This window comes from Somniosus microcephalus, chromosome 6 (genome assembly GCF_052327205.1).
Source record: "Somniosus microcephalus isolate GS21.2 chromosome 6, FLI_Smic_1.0, whole genome shotgun sequence".
NCBI lineage: Eukaryota > Metazoa > Chordata > Chondrichthyes > Squaliformes > Somniosidae > Somniosus > Somniosus microcephalus.
Genome location: NC_140992.1, coordinates 270,585,620 through 270,610,843, shown reverse-complemented (window position 1 = coordinate 270,610,843; position 25,224 = coordinate 270,585,620).

Below are 25,224 nucleotides of genomic sequence, written 5' to 3'. Positions count from 1 at the left end.
TGCACACAGTACTCCAGCTGTGGTCTCACCAGCGTTTTGTACAGCTCCATCATAACCTCCCTGCTCTTATATTCCATGCCTCGGCTAATGAAGGCAAGTATCCCATATGCCTTTTTAACCACCCTATCTACCTGTTCCGCTGCCTTCAGGGATCTATGTACATGTACACCAAGGTCCCTCTGACCCTCTGTACTTCCTAGGGTCCTACCACTCATTGTGTATTCCCTTACCTTATTTGTCCGTCCAAAATGCATCACCTCGCACTTTTCAGGGTTAAATTCCATTTGCCACTTTTCCGCCCATCTGACCAACCCGTTTATATCGTCCTGTAGCCTGAGGCTTTCCTCCTCGCAATTTACCACCCCACCAATTTTCGTGTCATCTGCGAACTTACTGATCATACCTTTTACATTCTCATCCAAGTCATTTATGTAGATCACAAACAACAAGGGACCCAGCACCGATCCCTGAGGTGCCCCACTGGACACAGGCTTCCAGTCACAAAAGCAACCTTCGACCATCACCCTCTGCCTCCTGCCACTCAGCCAGTTTAGGATCCAATGCGCCAAGGCACCCTGGATCCCATGGGCTCTTACCTTCTTGACCAGTCTCCTATGCGGGACTTTGTCAAAAGCTTTACTGAAGTCCATGTAAGCCACATCCACAGCATTTCCCTCATCCACCCCCCTAGTCACCCCCTCGAAAAATTCAATCAGATTTGTCAGACATGATTTACCCTTGACAAAGCCATGCTGACTATTCCCGATTAATCCTTGCCTCTCCAAGTGGAGACTAATTTTGTCCCTCAGAATTTTTTCCAATAATTTCCCTACCACAGATGTTAGGCTCACTGGCCTGTAATTCCCTGGTTTATCCCTGCTACCCTTCTTGAATAATGGTACTACGTTAGCTGTTCTCCAGTCCTCTGGTACATCCCCTGTGGCCAGAGAGGTTCTGAAAATTTGTGTCAGAGCCCCTGCAATCTCCTCCTTTGCCTCCCACAGCAGCCTGGGATACATCTCATCCGGGCCTGGGGATTTATCCACTTTTTGGCCTGCTAAAACCGCTAGCACCTCCTCCCTCTCGATGCTAACATGTTCAAGTATGTCACAGTCCCCTTGCCCGATTTCTATGTCTGCATCGTCTTTCTCCAGAGTGAACACAGATGCAAAAAATTCATTTAAAACCCCGCCTACATTGACCCAAGCCTTTTCTGGGGCCAGAGGCATGGTCTGTTTAACAGCACCAGGGGAAACCCGGGTGGAGTGGGACGAGGAGGGTCAGGAAGCAGAGGATAAGGTTCAGGACAGGGAAGTCCTACCGGCGCCGGAAGCGTCACTGAGGCCAATGTATCCTCTGCGGCAGCAAAAGTACGGTCCACCCACACCAAACTGTGACCAGGGCCCGCTGCAGAGCGATTATGTGGTCCCATTCACCACCCCACAGTTGCAAGCCATGGTAGCAGAATTGCCCAAACTAAAACAGGACGGGGACCCCTCAGTTCACTTTATGGAGGTCGAGCAGGTAGGGGGAATCAACGGGTGTAGTGAAGGCGAGACCCACAGGCTGATGCTGCTCTCCTTTGACGGGAAACTGTATCAGAGCCTGTCCGCAGCCACAAAAGCAGGGCGGGGCACCACAGAGGGGTTGGAAGAGGAGATCCTGAGAGGCATGGGGCACACCCAGGGTAATCTGTCTCACAAGTGGAACGGACTCTACAGTTGGCCGGCGAGGCACTGGCTGCATTTGCGGACAGGCTATGACCGGCGTACGCAAAGGCAACTGGAGGTGCGCCAGACCGCGCGCAACTGATGCGGGTCCCCAGAAATCACTGGCTCAGGACCCTGGTAGCAAACAACCTGCCACGGATTAAAGCCAAGGCAGAAGCATGGGTTGACTCCGAGGACCTCGCGAACACGGAGGCAGGCGTGCTCCGGAAATTGAGCTTAGCTTTTAGGGCCGGTTCCGGGGAGGAGGTCAAACACAAGGGGAGGGTCCATGAGATGAAGGCCAGTAAGGAGGATAGGAAGGAATGACGTCAGGGAGGGGGTAACACCGACGAGTCTAAGACTTGTTTCAAGTGTGGGAAGACGGGATACTGGAGGCGGGATTGCCCGGCCCAAAAGGGGGGTCAGGCCAAGGGGGTCCTCCCGTGCGAAAACCCCAGGTCACCGAGGAGAAGCAGGCGGTCAATGAACCGTTTGATGTTCTGGTGGCCGCCCTTCTCATGGTGCTGGGGAAGGACAAAGGAAGGTTAGACGCTGCCATGAGCAGCATAACGCCGACCGCAACCGCATGTCCGCCTTCACCCTGACTAGAACACGCCCAGCCTGAGTACCTGTGTCTGCTCACTTATGATGAGTGGGACAGGCCCTGTGTTAAGATGGGGGTGGAGACGGTGCAGGGGAGATATTTGGTGGACACTGGAGCTTCCAGCACGGTGGTCCATTCGGAAGACCCAACCAATTCGCCCTGGTCTAACAAGGCCCCATTTAACCTAATGAGATTCACAGGGAACGAGCAGGTGGGGGCGATGTCCAAACCCCTGAGAATAGAGCGAGGGACCTTAAATGGGACCTTGTTAGGCCAGGGCGAATGACGTCGGTTATTCCAGTCCCCAAAAAAACAAAAGTAACCTGTTTAAATGACTACCGCTCCATAGCACTCACTTCTGTCATCAAGAAGTGCTTTGAGAGGCTGGTCAAAACCCACATCAACTCCTTACTACCTGACACATTGGACCCACTCCAATTTGCCTACCGCCCAAACAGATCTAGGGATGATGCCATCGCCACTGTACTGCACACTGCCTTGTCACACCTGGATAAGAGGAACACCCATGTGAGAAATAACAACAGAAAATGCTGGAAAAACTCAGCAGGCCAGGCAACATCGGTGGAGAGAAATTAGAGTCGACGTTTCAGGTCGAACCCTTTTTCAAACTGGAAAGGAAATAAAATAGATCGAAGGCAAGGCTGCGATAGAACAAAAGAGACATTAAGAGGTATTCAAAACCAGATGAGATGGTAATAGGACAGTGGAGACAAAAGACGGCTAGGATTAGGTGTGAAGTGTACTGGCAGAAAGAGAGACACTACTTCATCTTCCGATTAGGCACTTTGCAGCCTTCCGGACTCAATATCGAGTTCAACAATTTCAGATCATAACCTCGGCCCCTATTACATTTTTACTTATATTTTTTTCCACCCCTTTGTTTTGGATCTTCCCTTTCCCCCCCCTTCCCTTTTTTTTCTCTCTCCCACAGGGTAGTGTCTCCCATCCTGTCAGTACACTTCACACCTAATCTTGCCGTCTTTTGTCTCCACTTGTCCTATTACCATCTCGTCTGGTTTTGAATACCTCTTAATGTCCCTTTTGTTCTATCGCAGCCCTGCCTTCGATCTATTTTATTTCCTTTCCAGTTTGAAAAAGGGTTCACCCGAAACGTCGACTCTAATTTCTCTCCACCGATGTTGCCCTGGCCTGCTGAGTTTTTCCAGCATTTTGTGTTGTTATTTCGGATTTCCAACATCTGCAGTATTTTGCTATGGCACCTATGTGAAAATGTTGTTCATTGATTATAGTTCAGCATTCAATACCATTATCCCCTCCAAGCTTGTCAACAAGCTCAGTGAGCTAGGACTTAATACCTCCCTATGCAACTGGATCCTCGACTTCCTGACGGGAAGACCCCAGGTGGTGAAAATAGGCAGTAACACCTCCTCCACACTAATCCTGAACACGGGAGCTCCCCAGGGTTATGTGCTCAGCCCCCTTCTGTACTCCCTGTTTACTCACGATTGTGTGGCCACGCACAACTCCAACTCCATCATCAAGTTTGCTGATGACACTACCATTGTAGGCCTGATCACAGATGGCAACGAGACAGGCTACAGGGAGGAGGTAAGAGCCCTAGCAGAATGGTGCAAGTACAACAACCTCTCCCTCAACATCAGCAAAACAAAGGAGATGATCGTGGACTACAGGAAGCGGCAGGGGGAGGAACACACCCCAATCTACATCGAAGGGGCTGGGGTGGAGAGGGTGGGCAGCTTCAAATTCCTGGGTGTATTCATTACGGAGGACTTAACGTGGTCCCATCACATCGACGTCGTAACCAAGAAGGCATGCCAACGCCTGTTCTTCCTCAGGAGACTGAAGAAATTTGGAATGGCCCCCCAGATTCTCACCAACTTCTACCGGTGCACCATCGACAGTACCCTGTCCGGCTGTATCACTACCTAGTATGGCAACTGCACTGCCATAGACCGCAAGGCTCTACAGATGGTGGTGAAAGATGCACAACATAATATAGGAATTAAACTACCTGCTGTGCAGGATATCTACCCCGAGAGGTGCTGGGGGAAGGCCCTGAGAATCATCAAAGACGCGAGCCACCCCAGCCACAACCTCTTCGCCCAGCAGGTTTCGAAACAGCTTCTACCCTCAGGCCATAAGACTCATGAATGAATAATTTATTATTATTTATTACTGTTGTTTTATTTATTATTACTGTATTTCTATTAGTATTTTATCATTGCTATGCCATATTTATTTCAATGTTGGGAGGACTCGTAAAAATCAATATTTCATTGTGCAGTACACACGTTTGCTGCATATATGACAAATAAAATTGAATTGAATTGAATCGAATTGAGGGTCCCTCCACACCACGTGGAAGTGCGTGCTAATGAAATGGGAGCAACCAGGGTGGGGAATCCTCGGGGCTGATTTCATGTTAGCCAACCGGGTCATTGTGGACCTGAGGAATCACTGCCTGTGGGGGGCAGTGGTCTCGGACAAGACAGAGGAGGTGATAGTGATCCCCAGAGATAAGGGAGGAGGGGTTAGTGTATGCACCATGAAACCCAAAGGGAGTTACGACCTGGAACAGTTGGTTAGTAGTGCCCCAGCCCAGTACCAGGTGAATGTACGGGACAACCTCGCCGCATTCGCCACCCATAAACACGATTGTGGCAGGGTGGCCAGGGTAGAGGGCCGGGTGCAAGGGGACCCCATGTCACGGCCACAAAGGCAGTATAGTTTCCCCCGAGAGGCAGAAGCCGACTTGGAGACGGCACTGGGATCCCTGGTAAAACAAGGGGCGTTGAGACTAATAGCCACCCACGTGAACTCACCACTCTGGCCGGTGAAGAAACCCGACCAGTCGTGGAGAGCCACCGTGGACTATCGGGTCCTCAATAAGAACATCCCAGCTTGCATGTCCACAGTCGCAGCTGCTGCTGACCTCAGAGGGAGCATTCCAGCAACCGCAACCACATTCACGGTGCTGGATATCTCCAACGGGTTTCGGCCGATTCCCCTCAGATGGGAGGACCAATACAAGTTTGCCTTCACTTTTAAAGTGCAGCAGTATACATGGACATGCCTTCCCCAGGGGTTCCACAACAGCCCCTCCGTATTCCACCAATGCATGGCAGACGCATTAAAAGGCTTCAGCCAACCCCAACAGTTAATCCAGTACGTGGACAACCTGCTTTTGTTCTCCGCAGAGGGGGAGAACCACGGGCCACTACTGGACAAGCTGCTAAAGCTGTTGCAGGAGGTGGGGCTCAAGGTCAACCCCAAGAAAGCCGAGATCGGCCAGGAGGAAGTCAAATTCCTCGGGCTGACCATAAGGGCTGGTGAAAGGGCCATAGACGAGGCTAGGAGGAAGGCAGTACAGGAGCTACCAGCCCCCAAGAATGTGACCAGGGTAAGGTCTTTTCTGGGACTCCCAGGGTACTGCTGGGACTTCATAAAGGGTTACGCAGCCCCTCTGCTTCGGCTCCTCCGCAAGGGAGTCGAGTGGGAGTGGGATCAGAACTGCCAGGAAGCGTTCACTCACCTCAAAGGGGATTTGCAGGCGGCACCCGCGTTGGGAGCCATCAATGGTTGGGAGGAATTCTTTTTCGAGGTAGCAGCCAGCGGGGATAGCTTGAGTGCGGTGTTGCTCCAGGAGCGACACGGCAAGCTACGGCCCATGGTCTACTCATCTAGGGTTCTCACCGAGGTAGAACAGGGATATTCCAACTGCGAGAGGCACCTCCTAGCCACGCATTGGGCCATAAAATGCTCTCAGCTTTTTATGGGTTCTTCCCCAATAATTCTCTGACCCACCACACACCCACTCAGATGTTGTTGGACAATAAAGGACGGGACGGTAAACAGTGCTCGCTTTGCCCGCTGGACATTATTGCTCTCGCAGATGAACTTGAGAGTGCAGGGGTTGACCGAGCCAAAGCTAGCAGCCAACATGATTTACCCAGGGACGGCCCACATGTGTACAGTAGAAGGGGTGTGGGATGTAGATGAAGGATTCCGGGCCGGGATACACCCGACAGACTGGGACATCTATATAGATGGGTCCAGTTCGGTCATGAAGTCTCACCGGGTGCAGAATCTATGACCCTACGGCTAAAATAGCAAAGGCCATTAAACTCCCCAACACCCTGAGTGCTCAGCACGCCGAACTGGCGGCGGTGGCATATGTGGTCACCCACCCCGGCGAGATCCCCACCCCCTACACCATTTGCTCGGACTCTATGTTCATGTGCAACTCATGCACGGAATACCTGGCAATCTGGGCCAGGCGCAGATTCAAGTCTGCAGATGGGAAGCCCCTAGCAACAGCACCGCTGCTAGGTAAAATTTTGGAGCCCACAGGCACCCGGGGAGATCACTATATTCACAAAGTTAGAGCCCATTCAAAGACAGAGCCCAAGTGGGAGGGCAACCAAAAGGCAGACGAGCTGGCAAAACAGGGGGCCAGGGAAGGAGTATTCTGGGATCCGTACAAAGCAGGTCTGGTAGCCGCAATCCGGGACAAGAGAGGCACACAGGGGGTAGCTTTGGCCCCGGACTTAAAGCAGGTCCAAGCCCAGGATCCCGTCCTTAAGGCCGTCCTGGTAAAGAGAGAGAATGGGGAGTCCATAGGAGGTCCGTTCGGGGAAGCGGACATTAGTATCAAAGAGGGGATGCTTTTCAAAGGGGATCGGTGGGTAGTCCCAGCGCAGCACCGAGAGGAGTTCCTCCAGTTGGCCCATGGGGGCCCGGGAGCGGGACACCCAGGGCCGGAAAGTACCTGGCAAAGGGTAGAGGAGGCAGGGTGGTGGCCCCAGTTCAGGGAGGGTGTCCAAGTTTACTGTGCGCACTGTTTGGTGTGCGCAGCCAATAACCCCGATCCCCAGCGCAGAAAAGCCCCCCTAGGACACACCAGGAGGGTAGAGGGGCCGTGGTGGCCCCTGCAGGTCCATTTCATCGGACCACTACCCACCACTAAAGCAGGCAACAAGCACTGTTTAGTCCTGGTGGATGTATTTTCCAAGTGGGTGGAAGTCTTCCCCTGCTGAGCAGCCACAGCACTAGCAACAGCTAGAATCCTGGTGAGGGAAGTGTTCTCCCGGTGAGGGCTGCCACAGGTCATGGAGTCCGACCAAGGGAGCCATTTCATGGGGCAGGTGACGCAGGCCGCCTTAAAAATCTTGGGAATACAAGGGAAGTGGTATGTGGCTCATCGGATGCTTTGTCACGAGGAGTATGTGCTAGTCTAGGTATCGATAAGCTTCAAAGTCTCCACGAGGCACTCTGCCACCCTAGGGTTACCAGAATGAACCACTTCATTAAGTCCCACAATCTACCCTACTCTATTGAGGAGGTCCGGACAATGACCAGAACCTGTCGTGTTTGTGCTGAATGCAAACCTTGCTTCTATAAGCCGTCCGAGCCAGCTCATCTTATTAAAGCAACTCGACCATTTGAGCGTTTGAGTCTCGAGTTTAAAGGTCCCCTTCCATCAAGCGACCGTAATGTCTATTTTCTTAAGATTATAGGCGAGTACTCTCGGTTCCCTTTTGTTATCCCCTGTCCGGATGTGACTAGTGCTGTTGTAATTAAATGCCTCTGCCAACTGTTTTCCTTGTTTGGCATGCCTAACTATATACATAGTGATAGGGGTTCTTCCTTTATGAGCGAAGAATTGCGACAGTTTTTGCTATCGAAAGGGATTGCAATGAGTAGAACTACCAGCTATAACCCTCGTGGTAATGGGCAGGTTGAGAAAGAAAATGCGACAGTGTGGAAGGCTATCGTACTGTCTCTGAAGTCACGAGGCCTGCCGACCTCTCACTGGCAGGATGTCCTGCCAGACGTGCTGCATTCCATAAGGTCTCTTTTGTGTACAGCGACGAATGCCACCCCTCATGAAAGGATGTTTAGTTTTCCAAGAAAAGCTACTAACGGAGTAATGTTACCCACATGGTTGACGACCACGGGCCCTGTGTTGTTGCGCAGACATGTGAGAGGCCACAAGACTGATCCACTGGTGGAGGAAGTACAACTCCTCCATGCTAATCCCCAGTATGCGTATATTCAATATCCGGATGGGCAAGAGGATACGGTCTGTATTAAAGATCTTGCACCTGCTGGAGCTTGAAAAGAGTTCGATTCTGAGAGTAGAGTTTTCAATCGTGGTATTGGACCTTCAGAGACACAAACCCTCAGTGTGGAAAATACTGATGATTCTGGGAATTCGAATGAACCGGAGTTAGTACTCCGGGAAGAGCCTCAGCAAGAGTTACGTCGTTCCCAGAGGATTATCAGACCTCCTGACAGACTGAATCTATAGCAGGGGGTGAATGTGATGAACTAACTCTGTGTTCTGGCATTTGTATTGTTGTTGTTGTTGTTGTTGTACTTGTTAATGTCTGAAATGTTCCACCGCTGTAACCACTAATGCTCCTCCCTAGCCCCGCCGCTCTTCTGGAATGTTCTACCAAGGGCTGGGTCAGTGATGACTGTGTTAACTTAATGCCATGTTCTTACTTAATAAAAGCCTTTAGTCTTAAGCTTTAACCTCATGGATTCAGGCAGTTATTTGGCACATCACTCACCGAAGCGCAGGTCAGGGAGGTAAACCAAAACAGGTTTATCCAGAATCTGTACGAGACTTTAAAACAGATTCACTGGCAAGCAGCCAGTAACCTGGGGAGCCAGCACCAGAAGAATTGGCTGCTGTTAGAACCTCAGACAACCCACGAGTGGGAGGTGGGAGACCAGGTAATGGTCCGTAATTATGCCCGAGTAGATGCGTTCGAGCCGCTGTATATGGGGCCTTATAATATCGTGGATAAAGCGAGCCCCATGGTATATGCAGTAAAACCCCCGAATCACACAAAATGGTTTCATGTAAACCAGCAAGTTGTTTAACCCCGAGGAGGGGAAAACAAAGGTCAAGAGGCACCAGGGCACAGTCATGAGCCTGGTGGACGCGGGTCTTCCTCCCACGGTGTGGGACGATGATGACCCGGAGGATGGGGCGGTAAGGAGGAGCAGTCGGGTCCCACGGCCTAGGGTGCCGTGGGCGCCTCCCTACTCGCCGACCACGAGCCGCAAGAGGCCTCAATGGGAGAGGTCGTAAATGGGCCACTCATTAATGTGGCAGGGAACACTGTAAATATTTTGTAAATAACCAAAACCAGATCCGTGGAGGAAAACCCTCTCACAGAGTGGAACTGTTTTGCTTTTTATTTTGGCAGGGAACAAAAGGAGATCGGAGAAACAAGGGGATATGGCCAACAAATATATCGTACTTTTTTCCTAATGATGATCGGGACTGGCAGCATGGAAAGAGGAGACACCGAGGTGTCCTTCCTCTACGGCTGCACAGGAGGGAACGTGCCTACCGTGACACAGGGGGGTAGGACAGGGGACACGGAGCGAATGGCCACTTACTTCCACGAGGGAAGGTGGCCAGGGTGGCTGGGATCGAACTGGACTCGGTACTCCGGCAGCGAGGGTTTCACGTATGGAGAAGCTTCCATACCATGTCCCAAACTGCAGGTCACAGCCACACGGGTTAGGGTGACCGAGGGGAAACGCGTCTGTCTAAGATGTGAGGGACACATTCCCTTGGGACGGTGGTGGTGGTTAAGGATGTTGGGCCAGGCCAAGGGTAACAGATCCACAGACTGGGAGAAACTGGGGGACGATACGTACTGACAGATTACGGGGGCGAGTAGAAATGTGCGGAATAAATGGTAGAAAGAGGAACAGGGAATTTACGTGTGTATGTGGGGGTTGGAACGGGTCTGCCCGGCAGGTGTGTCGATCCCCTTGCGGCGTTGGCAGGATTCCGGGGCCGGGATCGGATGGGATCAGAGTGGGGATTCCTGCGTGATCCCAGACCCTCCCAACACAGTAAATTCCACGGAACTGGTAGCACACGAGAGGAAGCCCCTGCCAACAGCCCCACCGGTACAGGAAACACAGATTAGTTGCCCCGCCACCACACCGGGACCGACAAGATCTTGTACCAAGACGTTCACTACGAAGTCGCATCAGTCATTTTAAATTTAACCCGGGTACAGCTGCCCCGGTGGTGTCCGGTAGAAACAGAAAAATTATGTGAGGCCCTGTTGAAGGAAATGTTCCGACAATTTTATGGATTAAGTTACAGGGACGTGAATCGGGAAAGTCTGTACGCTTTAACTATAAACCATCGCGTTGGTTCGGGCAGATATAGACGGGGGGTATTTAATGATGCGGCTACAGCCTTCAGCACGGCCACGCCCATTATCAACAGTATGGACGAGGCACAGTTGCAGATGCAGGTCGACATCTTAAGGGACCAGCTGCGAAAGATACTGAGGGAAGGGTAACGAGCTAGAGGGGTCGGACTTACGGGAAGACCAGGCTATGACCATACATTTAAAGGAGGTTATAGCCGAGCTGGAGGCGCACGCTCAGATGATCAATAGTTTGATCAGGGAGGATCAGAATGCCTCGGCGCAGGCAGCGAAAAACGATGCGTGTGGGTGTTGTACGGTGCGTAGCTGCTGAACGAAGGTTGCAGTAATTTGGAGGACCTACAGCAAGGTCGTGTCCCTTCGTGGGTCAGCAATCGGCACCTCACTGCGCTCAGCCCATATGAAAATTTAATGACCCCGTGCCAACTCCGACTGGCCTCAGAGGCATACCCGGTCCCTGTTGACTGTGGCCAGTCCAACTGCACTGTAATGGGGATTGTACTCTGGATGCCGGTAATGGGCGGGTCACCGTGGCCGGCGCCGGTATACCGAGTAGAGAATATTGGCGTCCTAAGGGATGGGGTGCACGTGCGACATCATGGGGCCCCACCGTTTGTTGTAAAGTGGGAGAACGCCATGACTGGCACTGACCACAATGGATGCCAAAGCAGGGGCGCGCAGGTGGTGTTGTGTCCTCAGCATTTGAATGCGTTTAATCGGCCGGTGTGCGGGTTTGAATCAGAGGGTGCGGAGCCCATTAATTGCAACATGGAGGTGATGGCCCAAAGCCACGTTCCACCCCAGGTAGCATATGCGGGCAGAGGGACGTACTGCGTCACGACAAGCGCGGACCAGTACCGGGTACACAACGACACTTGGTGCCCGGTCACCGATAAGACTTTCTGCTTCAAACCCCGCACAGAAGTTCAGGTGGCTCAAGAGCACATCATTCCCATTCCAGAGCCCACCAGGGTACACCGCACTGTGAATGACACGGTACAGGACCTGCAGCAATACATAACACGGTTCGGGTATGAAATTCCTCCTCAGCCCGAACACCTCACTAAATTAATAAAGGAAATGAACTCTCCCAAAAGCATTTCTATACCCTTGAGCAACGGAACAGGGAAACGGGGAATGAGATAAAAGAACTGGTTTCTCCGCCATGGTGGGACATTAGTCTGAATATTCAGATTCCCCCATGGATTCGTGTGATTTCTCATGTGATTGTCGTAATTCAATGTGTGCTAGTGTTTTACCTTCTCCGGTTATCATGCAGAAAGCGAAGTAAAACACTCCGAAACCTTTGATTAAAGAATAGCCTGGAGTTGACTGTCTGTTTGTATATATACCTATCACTGTGATGTGATTTGTTGTATAAAGTGTGAGATACAGGACCCTGGGGTAAAATGTGATGGACGGTTTGGTTGGGATACATAGTGCGCCTCCCGCAGCAAAAGACTACAGAACTTTTGATGATATTTCTGTTTGGGAAAAGTTGAAATATCAAAGAGGGGCCTGTAGCAGTCGGCGCAGACTCCATGGATTTTTAACACCTGTTTAAAAACTGGACAGGCTGCTTGGGGGGGCGGGGGGGTGGGAGGGGGGGGGGGAAGCAGTGAAAAACCACTCAAGCTGGAGTTGACTCATTCACATGGAAACAAACTGTTCTTGGGAACAATGGCCCGAGTGGCCCACTCCCAAGTCTTGATTAACAAGGCTGACGACTCATTGTTCTGGTCAAGATGAACTCGTTACGTTAATCGGCTGGAAGATCGAAAAGAGATCAAAAGCCATTCAAACCTGGAAGGAAGCTTGAAAACCATTCCCTGAGGCCATGTGTCCATTAAAACCACAGACAGCGGTCTGTGTATTGGAGGGGTATAAAAGAGAGCAGTTTGGATAGCTCTCTCTCTCTATTCTGCCCTCCACACAATGGAACTTCAGGTGGAGCTGAGCCTTGCTCTTCCAACCAAGACGGACTTCGACTAAGGCTGGGACTCGCATGCCGCAAGGCCGGTACGGAACCAGGTAGTCGAGACATATGGGAGAAAGCTGCAAGCAAGATCAAAAGGGCAATCTAGGTGAACATTGCCAAGCCTACACACCCACAAGATCACTTAGCTGTGTAAGGGGGTGCCTGTATGTTCCTACCAAACCAGAGGGGGTTTAGCATTGGAAGGGTCCTGTGATAGTTTAGTTCACGGGAGGGTGTTCTTAGGCCGTGGTAAGTCAGCACTGCAGGGGTTTGTTGGACGAGTCAGGGTTGTACTGTTTTAAACTGTACTGTTGTGTTCACACTGCTCGTACTGTATGCGAGTGGAGTGGTTTTTGTCAACCTTAATAAACACTGTACGGGTGAGCCCGAAAACGCTGTCCATGTTCAAATCTGTCCTCAGTAATCCCCATCATCCAGAACTTGTAGTAAGGGGGTTTGCGTGCTCGCTACGGGCGGGGCAAAACCACTTACAATAATTGGCGATTGCGGCAGGGGCCATAGGAAATTGGCCACCGCAAAAACCGGTTACACACCTCTCATTCTTCTAAACTCTAGAGAATATAGGCCTAGTCTACTCAATCTGTCAAACTGAAGCATGGAAAATAGGATTAACATAGTCAAGGACCCTGTGGACCACTACAAAAGGGAATTCTTCGTTAGGGCAAAAGGAGGACATTTCAAAAGTGTTGGTGCAGAAGGTAGAGTCATCAGTGGTGATACAACAGAGACAGGCAAACTGGGAAGGTGGAGTCTATGCAGTGCACAGGGTGGGAAGCTCGATTCTCCAGACAGTTTTGGGAGTGGGTGAGCTTGTAATAGATGTCAGTGGGAAGCCCATCAACCGAGATAGTGAGCGAGAAGCCCGAGAAGAAAAGGATGGTGCCAGTGATGGATCAGGTGAAGATGACGGATGGGTGGAAATTGGAAGCACATTTAATAGAATTCTATGATCAGAGTGAGCAGAAGAAACAGCCCTCACACAATCATCAGTGCATTGGGCGAAGAATTCTGGGAAGGGGATTGAGTGAAACTGGAACAAGGAGCGCTAAACAAATCCCGCAATAACATAAACATAACTGGGACCCGTGCAGGTTGACATACTGACACTTTTTATTTGGAGGAAGTGCTTGAAGTTAAAAGGGATGTTGTTCAAGGTGAGAACAAGTTGAGCCAGGTGGAGAAGGATGGATATTATTGTCCTCGAGTAGTTACAGCGGGGAGCAATGAAGATGATTCCCGATATCAGGGATCTAAGCTATGAGGAAAGTTTAAGGAAGTTGGGCACGTTCTCTTGGGAAAAAAGCAAAGTCTTTGAGGTCATCTAATTGGAGTTTTCAAGACTATAAAGGAAATTAACAAAGTTTAACCTAATCATTGTGAAGAAGGGTTTAAATACCAGGGGACACAAATGTTAAAAACTGGAAAGTTAGAAATAAGATAAGAAGTCAAGTGGAACTTATTTTAACCTAAAAGGTAATAGGGTCATGGAATAAATTAGAGAAGATCATTAAAACAGGCAGTAGAAATGCATTCAAGGAGAAACTTTCATCTTGAAGACAATTTGTTTAGAGTGGCGATTTGAAATGAAATTGTATCAAACCCCACCCCCTTCCTGTACAGAAGAGCTTCTGGGCTGGATTTTCATTGAGGAGGCGGGTAGGAGGCGGGACTACAACTTTCGGGGTTGTAGTCCCGCCTCCATCGAGTTCTAGCCAACCCACGCGATTTTGACTTGATTGACCTTGTTGAGTCTACCCAGTGGGCTCAGCAGGCCAATTAAGGGCCAGCTGGCAACAGGTGATGTCACAGACTGACATTTCATCTGCCAAGACCTTTTGACAGACGAAATATCAGCATTTGACAGCTGTTTGAAGCTGTCAAACGCTGAAAATCTGTACTCTAAGTTAATTCCTTCCTCTCAGGATGATTTAGAGATCTCCCCAGAACAGAAAGCTGATTGCTGGAACATTTGACAGCTCGCAGCCATTCTGCTTTCTGTGCCGGTGAGATGAGGGACTCCCGAGACCTGAAGGAAGGAAGGCTGTAAAGGTAAGTAAAACTTCTTTAAACACTTTGGGCTAGATTTTCAGTCGCTTGCGCCAGCAGTTAGCGCCTTAAGAGAAGTGATTTCCGGGCGCTATGCGTGTAGCGCCCGGGCGCAGCGCAGTTTGCGCCCCGCCCCAAATTAAGTTGCCCATTAGCGCCGGCGCAAAGTTTAGCGCCCGCCCGGATGCGCGCGCAGAAAATGACGTCACATCCTCGTGCAACGCCCTTTGGCCGCCCCGATTCCAAACTTCAGTCGGACCGCCCCATTGTGCGGCGGGCGGCCGGAGCGTTTGGAAAAAGGAACGCAACACAACCAGCGCGGGCCCCGGGGGGCGCTAATTAAAGGGAACGTCCTCTCCAGTATAAAGGCCAGCCTTTTTTCAGAAAACAGTCTTGTGCAACGCATTTCTGGAGACACAACAAGGAGGATAGCTAACTGGTTTCAAGCAGCAAGAGCCAGGTATTTTTGGACTCAGGCCATAGCGCTGCAAGTGGCCATTTGGAAATTAGACTGTTTGCCAGGATTTGATGGGGGCTGCATGGGGTGCCAACGCGGAGCTGCAGCGCCATGTCCGTAGGGCTCGCAGACGCATTGTGAGAGGGGCAGCCCTGGCTAGAGGCAGAGGGGGCTACAGGCGTCGGCCACGTAGGCCTTACCCAGTCAGGCTATACCACCAGCAGCGCTCCTACCTAAACATGAGTGCCGCGCGATGTGTTAAGAGGCTCCGATTCCGAAAGGAGGTGATTGCAGAGGTCTGCCACCTGCTTCGCCAAAGCTCAGGTGCAGGACGTCTCTGTCGGTGGAAGTGAAGGTGACGGTGGCATTGAACTTCTATGCCACCGGCTCCTTCCAATACGCTGCTGGGGACATAGCAAACATCTCCCAGTATGGCGCGCATCGCTGCATCCGCCAGGTGACCGAAGCACTGTTCAGAAGGAGAAGCCAATTCATCTCCTTCCCCATGGCCCTCGAGAGCCAGCATCAGCGCGCATTGGGATTTGCCAGACTCGGGGAATTCCCCTTGGTGCAGGGCGCCATTGACTGTACGCATGTGGCTTTGCGGGCCCCTCTGGAGCATGGCGAGCAGTATCGCAACAGGAAGGGCTACCATTCTCTGAATGTGCAGCTGGTATGTGACCACAAGCAGCGCATCATGGCAGTCAATGCCAGCTTCCCAGGCAGCAGCCACGATGCCTTTATCCTGCGGTGGAGTACTGTGCATGACATGTTCCAGGCACAGCCTCCCCCAAGAGGATGGCTCATCGGGGACAAAGGCTATCCTTTGTGCACCTGGCTCATGACCCCACTCCGCGCGCCCAGGACCGCTGCTGAAGAGGCCTACAACGAGAGCCATCAAACCACCCGCAACATCATCGAGCTAACTATTGGGGTCCTCAAGCAGCGGTTCCGCTGCCTTGATCGCTCCGGAGGAGCTCTCCGGTATTCGCCGGACCGGGTCTCCCAATTTGTGGTGGTTTGCTGCATGCTACACAACCTGGCTATCCGCAGGACTCAGGCACTGCCACCTGACGTTGGACCAGCACCTCAGGAGGAGGAGCAGGAGGAGCATGAGGAGGAGGAGGAGGAGGAGGAGCAGGAGTATGTTCCCAGGAGGGAGCGACCAGGGCCAAGGGCCGCACGACGCCACCTTATTACACGGTACTTCTAAGCCCCCTGTCAGGGAATGGCCAGGGGCCATGAGGGAAGATGAATGCAGCCGCTCCGCAAGCCCTCAGCCGGCGAAGCCAACAAACACTAAGAAGAACAACCATGGAGACTGCATGAATAAAGATAATTTTTTATTGCACAAAAATGAAAAGCCCTTCCCACATGAATCCCCAAAAACAATAAAGGGGCCCCACAAAAAGCCCAACAAACGACACACTCCCACAAACTGGGGAGGAGTCACTCCACCTTTCTTCAAACCGGGCCTCAACGTCGGCCTAACGCAAAAAATAAGCCCTCCAACAACACAACCATGGGCAAAATAAAGATGGCCACCGCCATATTAAAGGAAAGCTGCCCACACCCTCTACTGAGTGGCCCGCGAGGGCGAGACCTTGGCCAGCCTTTTGCCTCCCCTGCCCGGCCTGCTGCTCCTTCGCAAGCTCTGCCCAGTGGCTGCTGCGAGGCTGGGGGAAGGCGCCTGAGGCTCAGATGCCCTTCCGCCAGATGCCGCTGGGGGGCGGCCTACACGGCGTTTGGGCCTCGAGGGGCCGTCTGCTGAGTGGCGCACCTGAGCCTGGCCACCATCAGCTGCAGCCGCTTGCCCTTGACGCCCCAGTGGGGGAATGGCGGCGACGGATGGCGCAATGTGAGCCAGCTGGCGTCTGGGATGCGCTGGCTGGTGCTGTGGCGCGGTAGCACTCGGCCGGGCCCGCACTGCAGGATCCGCAGCAATCAGCCGAGGGGCGGCTTGCTGGGATGGTCCAGCGCGGCGGCTGCCCTGGCGATGCCTGCCTGAGACAGCGCGTGTGGCAGCAGTGAGTGCCCCTGTGGTCCTGGTGTGCGCGCACATCACAGCCGCCAGGGTCTTGACGGCATCAGTCAACATGCGGCCACTCGCGGCAGTTGCTGCCCCGAACTCGCGCACACTGGTCGCCAGCGACTCGATGGCCTCAGGCATGCGCCCCACCACGCTCATGAGCTCCGTGTGGCGCCGGTCCGAGTTCTCGGCCATCTTATCCAGCTTCCGCACCTCCTCCGAAGTGAAGGTGTCCGGACTGGAGTCGCGACTCTCCCGCTGGGGAGGAGGGGGCCGAACTAGGGGACCTTTGCCGCGTTGGTGGCGGCGAGTGTGCCGAGCAGCAGCACTCCCCTCTGATCCTTCCCCCCTTTGGGGGGAAGGCCGCGGGCCACGCGCACGGCTGCTGGGTGGCTGGACGCCACTGGTCCCAGAAGCTGCATTGCCCTGCGACAGTTCCTCCAGGCACTCGTCCAGTGAGGAGGTGTCAAGCATTTCCTCCTCTCCTGCGGGACGTGACTGTTCCCTCGAAGGTCCGGCTTGCTCCTCCTCCTCCTCCTGGTCGGAGGTGCTGTCACTGGCAGCTTCAGGGTCCTGGTCGTCACCAGCTGAAAGCAGGAATGCACAAGAGTAGCTTCAGAGTGAGGAGACGGCGTCAGCGAGGGAGTTAGGACTGGTGGCATTCAGCGCATTGGTGGCACAGTGGCAAAGGAGGTAGCTTGGATGGGCCAGTGCGACGCGAGAGGGCCAAAAGGCGAGGTCCTTACCATTGCCGGGCAGTGGAGGGTCGGATACACCGCACGCTGTGGGGACAATCACACGGGCTCCCATGAGCACACACACACGCTCCTCCAGCCGAGTGAGCTTCTGCAGCTTGGCGCGGCCACCCCTGGCACGGGCCTGGCGATTAAATGCTACTTTAGCCTGCAAGAGAAAGGACGGGCTGTAAGTGTGCAGTGAAGCCCTGATGTAGTGTGCACTGCCTCCCATGGTGGAATAGCTTGGACAGAGTGAAGCCCTGATGTAGAGTGCACTGCCTCCCATGGTGGAATAGCTTGGACAGAGTGAAGCCCTGATGTAGAGTGCACTGCCTCCCATGGTGGAATAGCTTGGACAGAGTGAAGCCCTGATGTAGAGTGCACTGCCTCCCATGGTGGAATAGCTTGGACAGAGTGAAGCCCTGATGTAGTGTGCACTGCCTCCCATGGTGGAATAGCTTGGCCAAAGTGTAGAGTGCCGAATGGCCATTTGATGCTCATGACTGTCCCAATGCTGCTGGCTGAGGGCTGGCCAATAGGACTTTCAGCTCCCTTTGCCCATCATGTCAGGTGTACATGCAAGAATGAGGAGGAGACTGGAAAGGGTACTCACTTTCACAATCCTGGTCAGATCGTTGTATTTTTTACGACATTGTTTGTGGGTCCTGGGGGCATCGTCGGTGAACGCCACCCTCTGGGCGATCTGCTTCCAGGCTTTGGTGTAGTCATGGTGGGTTGGATTCCTCCCACTCTCTGGAAACAAGATCTTGCGCCTCACCTCCAGAGCTGTGACCATTATGTCCAGATCACCCTCTGAGAAGTGCAGGGCACGCTGACGGGCCTTCTCTGGCGTTGCCATGACTCCCTGGAGCTGAGCAGCAGTGTTGAGGCCTCTTTGCAAGGCTGCAGTGTGCAGGGCGTGGCAGCAGACCAATTCGTCCCTTCCCCCTTTAACAGCTGGTCGGCACCACGGGGTCTGCTGTCAGTGCAAAAATGACCGCACCCGCACTGCGCCCCGCCTGGGCGCTATCCCTCTGGACCGCCGGCTTAGCACCTAAAGGTAGGAGTGGAACGCCTCTTTTAGCGCTCCACCACTCTCTTAGGGCGAAGCCACTGAATTTCCGGCAACGGGGCGCTACTTTGGGGCGGGCGCTAACTTCGGGCGGGCGCTAAGGTTAGCGCCCCAAAACTGTCTATACTGAAAATCTAGCCCTATATACACACCAAACATACTTACCTCTGCACTCATGCACCCATCACTCACCTGAACACCGGATATCTCGAACCCTCCAAGCCCTTCATCCCGACGGCCCGCCTCGTTAACTTGGTGTGGTTTGGAGCCGTCGGGAATCCCACATTTCACCAATGAAAATAACGATTAGGCTAAAAACTGCCTGTTAACTACCTGTTAACAGGCAGTTAATTGGCACTAATCCCCTTCCTGCCTCGGGCAGGCAGGTCCCAGTGCGGGTCGTGTACCCGCCTCCTTTGAAACTGGCATGGAGGTGGGTTGGGGGCGGGATGGGTTCGTGCCCCCCGATTTCAGGATTTTAACCCCCCACACACCTCCAATCCTGCCTCCACGGCCCAATGAAAATCCTGCCCTCTGTTTCTGCAAATTGGAACAGGCCTAAAAATATTCCTTAGGCTTTGCTCCATCACAAACAGGTTTCAAGCCTATTCTACAACCCCTAGCCTTGGCTCCAGTTGTGTTTCTTAAGAGACAAGCCACTGAAGTATGTGGTAAGAAGGCAGCCGGATGGTGCTGAGATCAATTATAAAGGGACTGGACCTTGCTTTCTGGTGGTCAGCACCTCTCCCCCCTCCCCCACGTACGTCGCTTACTTTAATTACTCGTCCTTTGAATGAGGCATTAAACCAAGGCCATTCCAGTGGTTCAGGTGGACAATAAGGACTACCTTGGCACTATTTAACTAAGGGATCCTGGTCAATATTCTGCCCTTCTACCAAGAAATCTCACTGCTGTTTGGGGAACATTGCTGTCTTCAAAATGGCTGCCACATACACCTACATAAAAGTTATTGCAGTACAAAGCAATTCATTTTATGTGAAGTGCTTCAGCAGTCATGATAAAGCCTTATAAATCCTCTTTCCTTCTTTCCTAGGAACATAAGAATTACAGGACGTAAAAAAATCAAGGTCTATCTCGTTCGGCTTCCACCATCCTGGTCCAACGATAATGGAGCTGTTGACTAATCACAGTAATCAATCTCTATCAGTGAGTCTACAACAGACCCAGGCATGAGGTGTGGAAAACCCCCTGTGGTGGAGAGCTTTAGGAACCAGAGGTCCAATCTCACCTGTTCCTCTCAAGCACGCTGCACTCACCACAGGTCATGTCACAAATTATTCATATACTGTATCGCAAGATGTTATTTCCTTGCTCTCTCTCTATCCAATGTACTTTCCCTCACTCTTCAACCAGCACTCTCTCTACCATATCCACTTATCGACCTATTTATACGCACTCTATTTTTTAAAAATTTATTTTTATGTGATGTGGGTGTCGCTGACAAGGCCAGCATTTATTGCCAATTCCTAATTGCCCTTGAGAAGGTGGTGGTGAGCTGCCTTCTTGAACCGCTGCAGTCCGTGTGGTGAAGGTGCTCCCACAGTGCTGTCAGGGAGGGAGTTCCAGGATTTTGACCCAGCGACGATGAAGGATCGGCGATATACGTCTAAGTCAGGATGATGTGTGACTTGGAGGGGAACTTGGACGTGGTGGTGTTCCCATGAACCTGCTGCCCTTCTCCTTCTAGGTGGAAGAGGTTGCGGGTTTGGGAGGTGCTGCCGAAGAAGCCTTGGTGAGTTGCTGCAGTGCATCTTGTAGATGGTACACACTGCAGCCATGGTACGCCGGTGGTGAAGGGAGTGAATGTTTAAGGTGGTGGATGGGGTGCCAATCAAACGGGCTGCTTTGTCCTGGATGGTGTTGAGCTTCACGAGTGTTGTGGGAGCTGCAACTCATCCAGGCAAGTGGAGAGTATGCCATCACACTCCTGACTCGTGCCTTGTAGATGGTAGAAAGGCTTTGGGGAGTCAGGAGGTGGGACATTCACCGCAGGATACCTCGCCTCTGACCTGCTCTTGTTGCCACAGTATTTATGTGGCTGGTCCAGTTAAGTTTCTGGTCAATGGTGATCCCCAGGTTATTGATGGTGGGGGATTCGGTGATGGGAATGCCGTTGAATGTCAAGGGGCGGTGGTTGGACGCTTGCTTGTTGGAGATAGTAATTGCCTGGCACTTGTGTGGCGCGAATGTTACCTGCCCCTTATCAGCCCAAGTCTGAATGTCGTCCAGGTCTTGCTGCATGCAGGCATGGACTGCTTCATTATCTGAGGAGTTGTGATTGGCACTGAACACTGTGCAGTCATCAGTGAACTTCCCCACTTCTAACCTTATGATGGAGGGAATGTCATTAACGAAGCAGCTGAAGATGGTTGGGCCTCGGACATTGCCCTGAAGAACTCTTGCAGCGATGTCCTGGGGCTGTGATGATTGGCCTTCAATCACCACAACCATCTTCCTTTGTACTAGGTATGACTCCAGCCAGTGGAACGTTTCCCCCCTGATTCCCATTGACTTCAGTTTTACCAGGGCTCCTTGATGCCACACTTGGTCAAATGCTGCCTTGATGTCAAGGGCAGTCATTTTCACCTCACCTCTGGAATTCAGCTCCTTTGTCCATGTTTGGACCAAGGCTGTAATGAGGCCGGGAGCTGAGTGATCTTGGCAGAACCTGAACTGGGCATCAGTGAGCAGGTTATTGGTGAGTAAGTGCCGCTTGATAGCACTGTCAATGACACCTTCCACCATTGCAGCTTATTCCACTTTGTTATTGATATATCTCCACCTCTCTCTCTCTCTCTCTCTCTCTATCTATCTATCTAAGTAAAGATAGATGGCTTTGAAAAGTTCCACAATGACTTAACATATTTGTATTTCAACAGATGGTATTCCCCAACAGTAAAAAAATAAAGATATATCTCTAGAAATTCAAGAGCCTGATGATATTTTATAAGCCAATGCAGAGATATCATTAACATTATCATAAAGCGCCACAACAGTGCCTTCTATGTAACACACAGCATGATTGTAAAATTCCAAGAGTTGTTTAATAGATTGCGTAGAGGGATGACAGTAACGCTGAAGGAAACAATGGCTGTATTTTATTCTGGTCCCGAAGAAGCTAATTTGTGCCATCCACGCTCGAGAGCGACGGTTCCTTTACACAGCACAGATCTGCAACAGTTAGCAGTGATGTTGTAAAATGCTGCCGCCTCACACATTGTGGAATTTTTGCCCTTGACAAAGTGCAGCAGATTCCACAGGTCTGGGTACGATGGAGAAACAAGCTGTACAGGTGGGCCGTGTGTGGACCTGTACAGCTGGGTTGTGTGTTCGGCCTGTACAGGTGGACTGCATGCTCAGCCTGTACAGGTGGGCTGTGAGTGGGCCTGCACAGGTGGGCTGTGTGTGGGCCTGTACAGCTGGGTTGTGTGTTTGGCCTGTACAGGTGGGCTGTGTGTGGGCCTGTAGAGGTGGGCTGTGTGTGGGCCTGTACAGGTGGGCTGTGTATGGGCCTGCAGAAGTGGGCTGTGTGTGGGCCTGTACAGGTGGGCTGTGTGTGGGCCTGTACAGGTGGGCCGTGTGTGGGCCTGTATAGGTGGGCCGTGTGTGGGCCTGTACAGGTGGGCTGTGTGTGGGCCTGTACAGGTGGGCCGTGTGTGGGCCTGTACAGGTGGGCTGTGTTTGGGCCTGTACAGGTGGGCTGTGTGTGGGCCTGTACAGGTGGGCCGTGTGTGGGCCTGTACAGGTGGGCCGTGTGTGGGCCTGTACAGGTGGGCCGTGTGTGGGCCTGTACAGGTGGGCCGTGTGTGGGCCTGTACAGGTGGGCTGTGTGTGGGCCTGCAGAGGTGGGCCGTGTGTGGGCCTGTACAGGTGGGTTGTGTGTGGGCCTGTAAAGGTGGGCTGTGTGTGGGCCTGTAAAGGTGGGTTGTGTGTGGGCCTGTACAGTTGGGTTGTGTGTTCGGCCTGCAAAGGTGGGCTGTGTGTGGGCCTGTAGAGGTGGGCCGTGTGTGGGTCTGTACAGGTGGGCCGTGTGTGGGCCTTTAAAGGTGGGCCGTGTGTGGGCCTGCAGAGGTGGGCTGTGTGTGGGCCTGTACAGGTGGGCCGTGTGTGGGCCTGTACAGGTGGGCCATGTGTGGGCCTGTACAGGTGGGCTGTGTGTGGGCCTGTACAGGTGGGCCGTTTGTGGGCCTGTACAGGTGGGCCGTGTGTGGGCTTGTACAGGTGGGCTGTGTATGGGCCTGTAAAGGTGGGCTGTGTGTGGGCCTGTACAGGTGGGCCGTGTGTGGGCCTGTACAGGTGGGCTCTGTTTGGGCCTGCACAGGTGGGCCGTGTGTGGGCCTGTACTGGTGGGCTGTGTGTGGGTCTGTACAGGTGGGCTGTGTGTGGGCCTGTACAGGTGGGCTCTGTTTGGGCCTGTACAGGTGGGCCGTGTGTGGGCCTGTAAAGCTGTGCTGTGTGTGGGTCTGTACAGGTGGGCTGTGTGTGGGCCTGTACAGGTGGGCTGTGTGTGGGCCTGTACAGGTGGGCTGTGTGTGGACCTGTACAGTTGGGTTGTGTGTTCGGCCTACACAGGTGGGCTGTGTGTGGGCCTGTACTGGTGGGCTGTGTGTGGGGCTGTACAGGTGGGCCGTGTGTGGGCCTGTATAGGTGGGCTGCGTGTGGGCCTGTACAGGTGGGCCGTGTGTGGGCCTGCACTGGTGGGCTGTGTGTGGGCCTGTACAGGTGGGCCGTGTGGGGGCCTGTACAGGTGGGCCGTGTGTGGGCCTTTAAACGTGGGCCATGTGTGGGCCTGTAGAGGTGGGCTGTGTGTGGGCCTGTACAGGTGGGCCGTGTGTGGGCCTGTACAGGTGGGCTGCGTGTGGGCCTGTACAGGTGGGCTGTGTGTGGGCCTGTACAGGTGGGCTCTGTGTTTGGCCTGTACAGGTGGGCTGTGTTTGGGCCTGTACAGGTGGGCTGTGTGTGGGCCTGTACAGGTGGGCTCTATGTTTGACCTGTACAGGTGGGCTGTGTTTGGGCCTGTACAGGTGGGCTGTGTGTGGGCCTGTACAGGTGGGCTGTGTGTGGGCCTGTACAGCTGGGTTGTGTGTTTGGCCTGTACAGGTGGGCTGTGTGTGGGCCTGTAGAGGTGGGCTGTGTGTGGGCCTGTACAGGTGGGCTGTGTATGGGCCTGCAGAGGTGGGCTCTTTGTGGGCCTGCACAGGTGGGCTGTGTGTGGGCCTGTACAGGTGGGCCGTGTGTGGGCCTGTAAAGGTGGGCCGTGTGTGGGCCTGTACAGGTGGGCCGTGTATGGGCCTGTACAGGTGGGCCGTGTGTGGGCCTGTACAGGTGGGCTGTGTTTGGGCCTGTACAGGTGGGCCGTGTGTGGGCCTGTACAGGTGGGCCATGTGTGGGCCTGTACAGGTGGGCCGTGTGTGGGCCTGTACAGGTGGGCCGTGTGTGGGCCTGTACAGGTGGGGCGTGTGTGGGCCTGTACAGGTGGGCTGTGTGTGGGCCTGTACAGGTGGGCCGTGTGTGGGCCTGTACAGATGGGCCGTGTGTGGGCCTGTACAGGTGGGCTGTGTGTGGGCCTGTACAGGTGGGCCATGTGTGGACCTGTACAGTTGGGTTGTGTGTTCGGCCTCTACAGGTGGGCTGTGTGTGGGCCTGTACAGATGGGCCGTGTGTGGGCCTGTACAGGTGGGCTGTGTGTGGGCCTGTACAGGTGGGCCATGTGTGGACCTGTACAGTTGGGTTGTGTGTTCGGCCTCTACAGGTGGGCTGTGTGTGGGCCTGTACTGTTGGGCTGTGTGTGGGGCTGTACAGGTGGGCCATGTGTGGGCCTGTACAGGTGGGCTGCGTGTGGGCCTGTACAGGTGGGCTGTGTGTGGACCTGTACAGTTGGGTTGTGTGTTCGGCCTATACAGGTGGGCTGTGTGTGGGCCTGTACTGGTGGGCTGTGTGTGGGGCTGAACAGGTGGGCCATGTGTGGGCCTGTACAGGTGGGCTGCATGTGGGCCTGTACAGGTGGGCCATGTGTGGGCCTGCACTGGTGGGCTGTGTGTGGGCCTGCACAGGTGGGCCTTGTGTGGGCCTCTACAGGTGGGCCGTGTGTGGGCCTTTAAAGGTGGGCCGTGTGTGGGCCTGTAGAGTTGGGCTGTCTGTGGGCCTGTACAGGTGGGCCGTGTGTGGGCCTGTACAGGTGGGCCATGTGTGGGCCTGTACAGGTGGGCTGTGTGTGTGCCTGTACAGGTGGGCCGTGTGTGGGCCTGTACAGATGGGCTGTGTGTGGGCCTGTACAGGTGGGCTGTGTATGGGCCTGTACAGGTGGGCCGTGTGTGGGCCTGTACAGGTGGGCTGT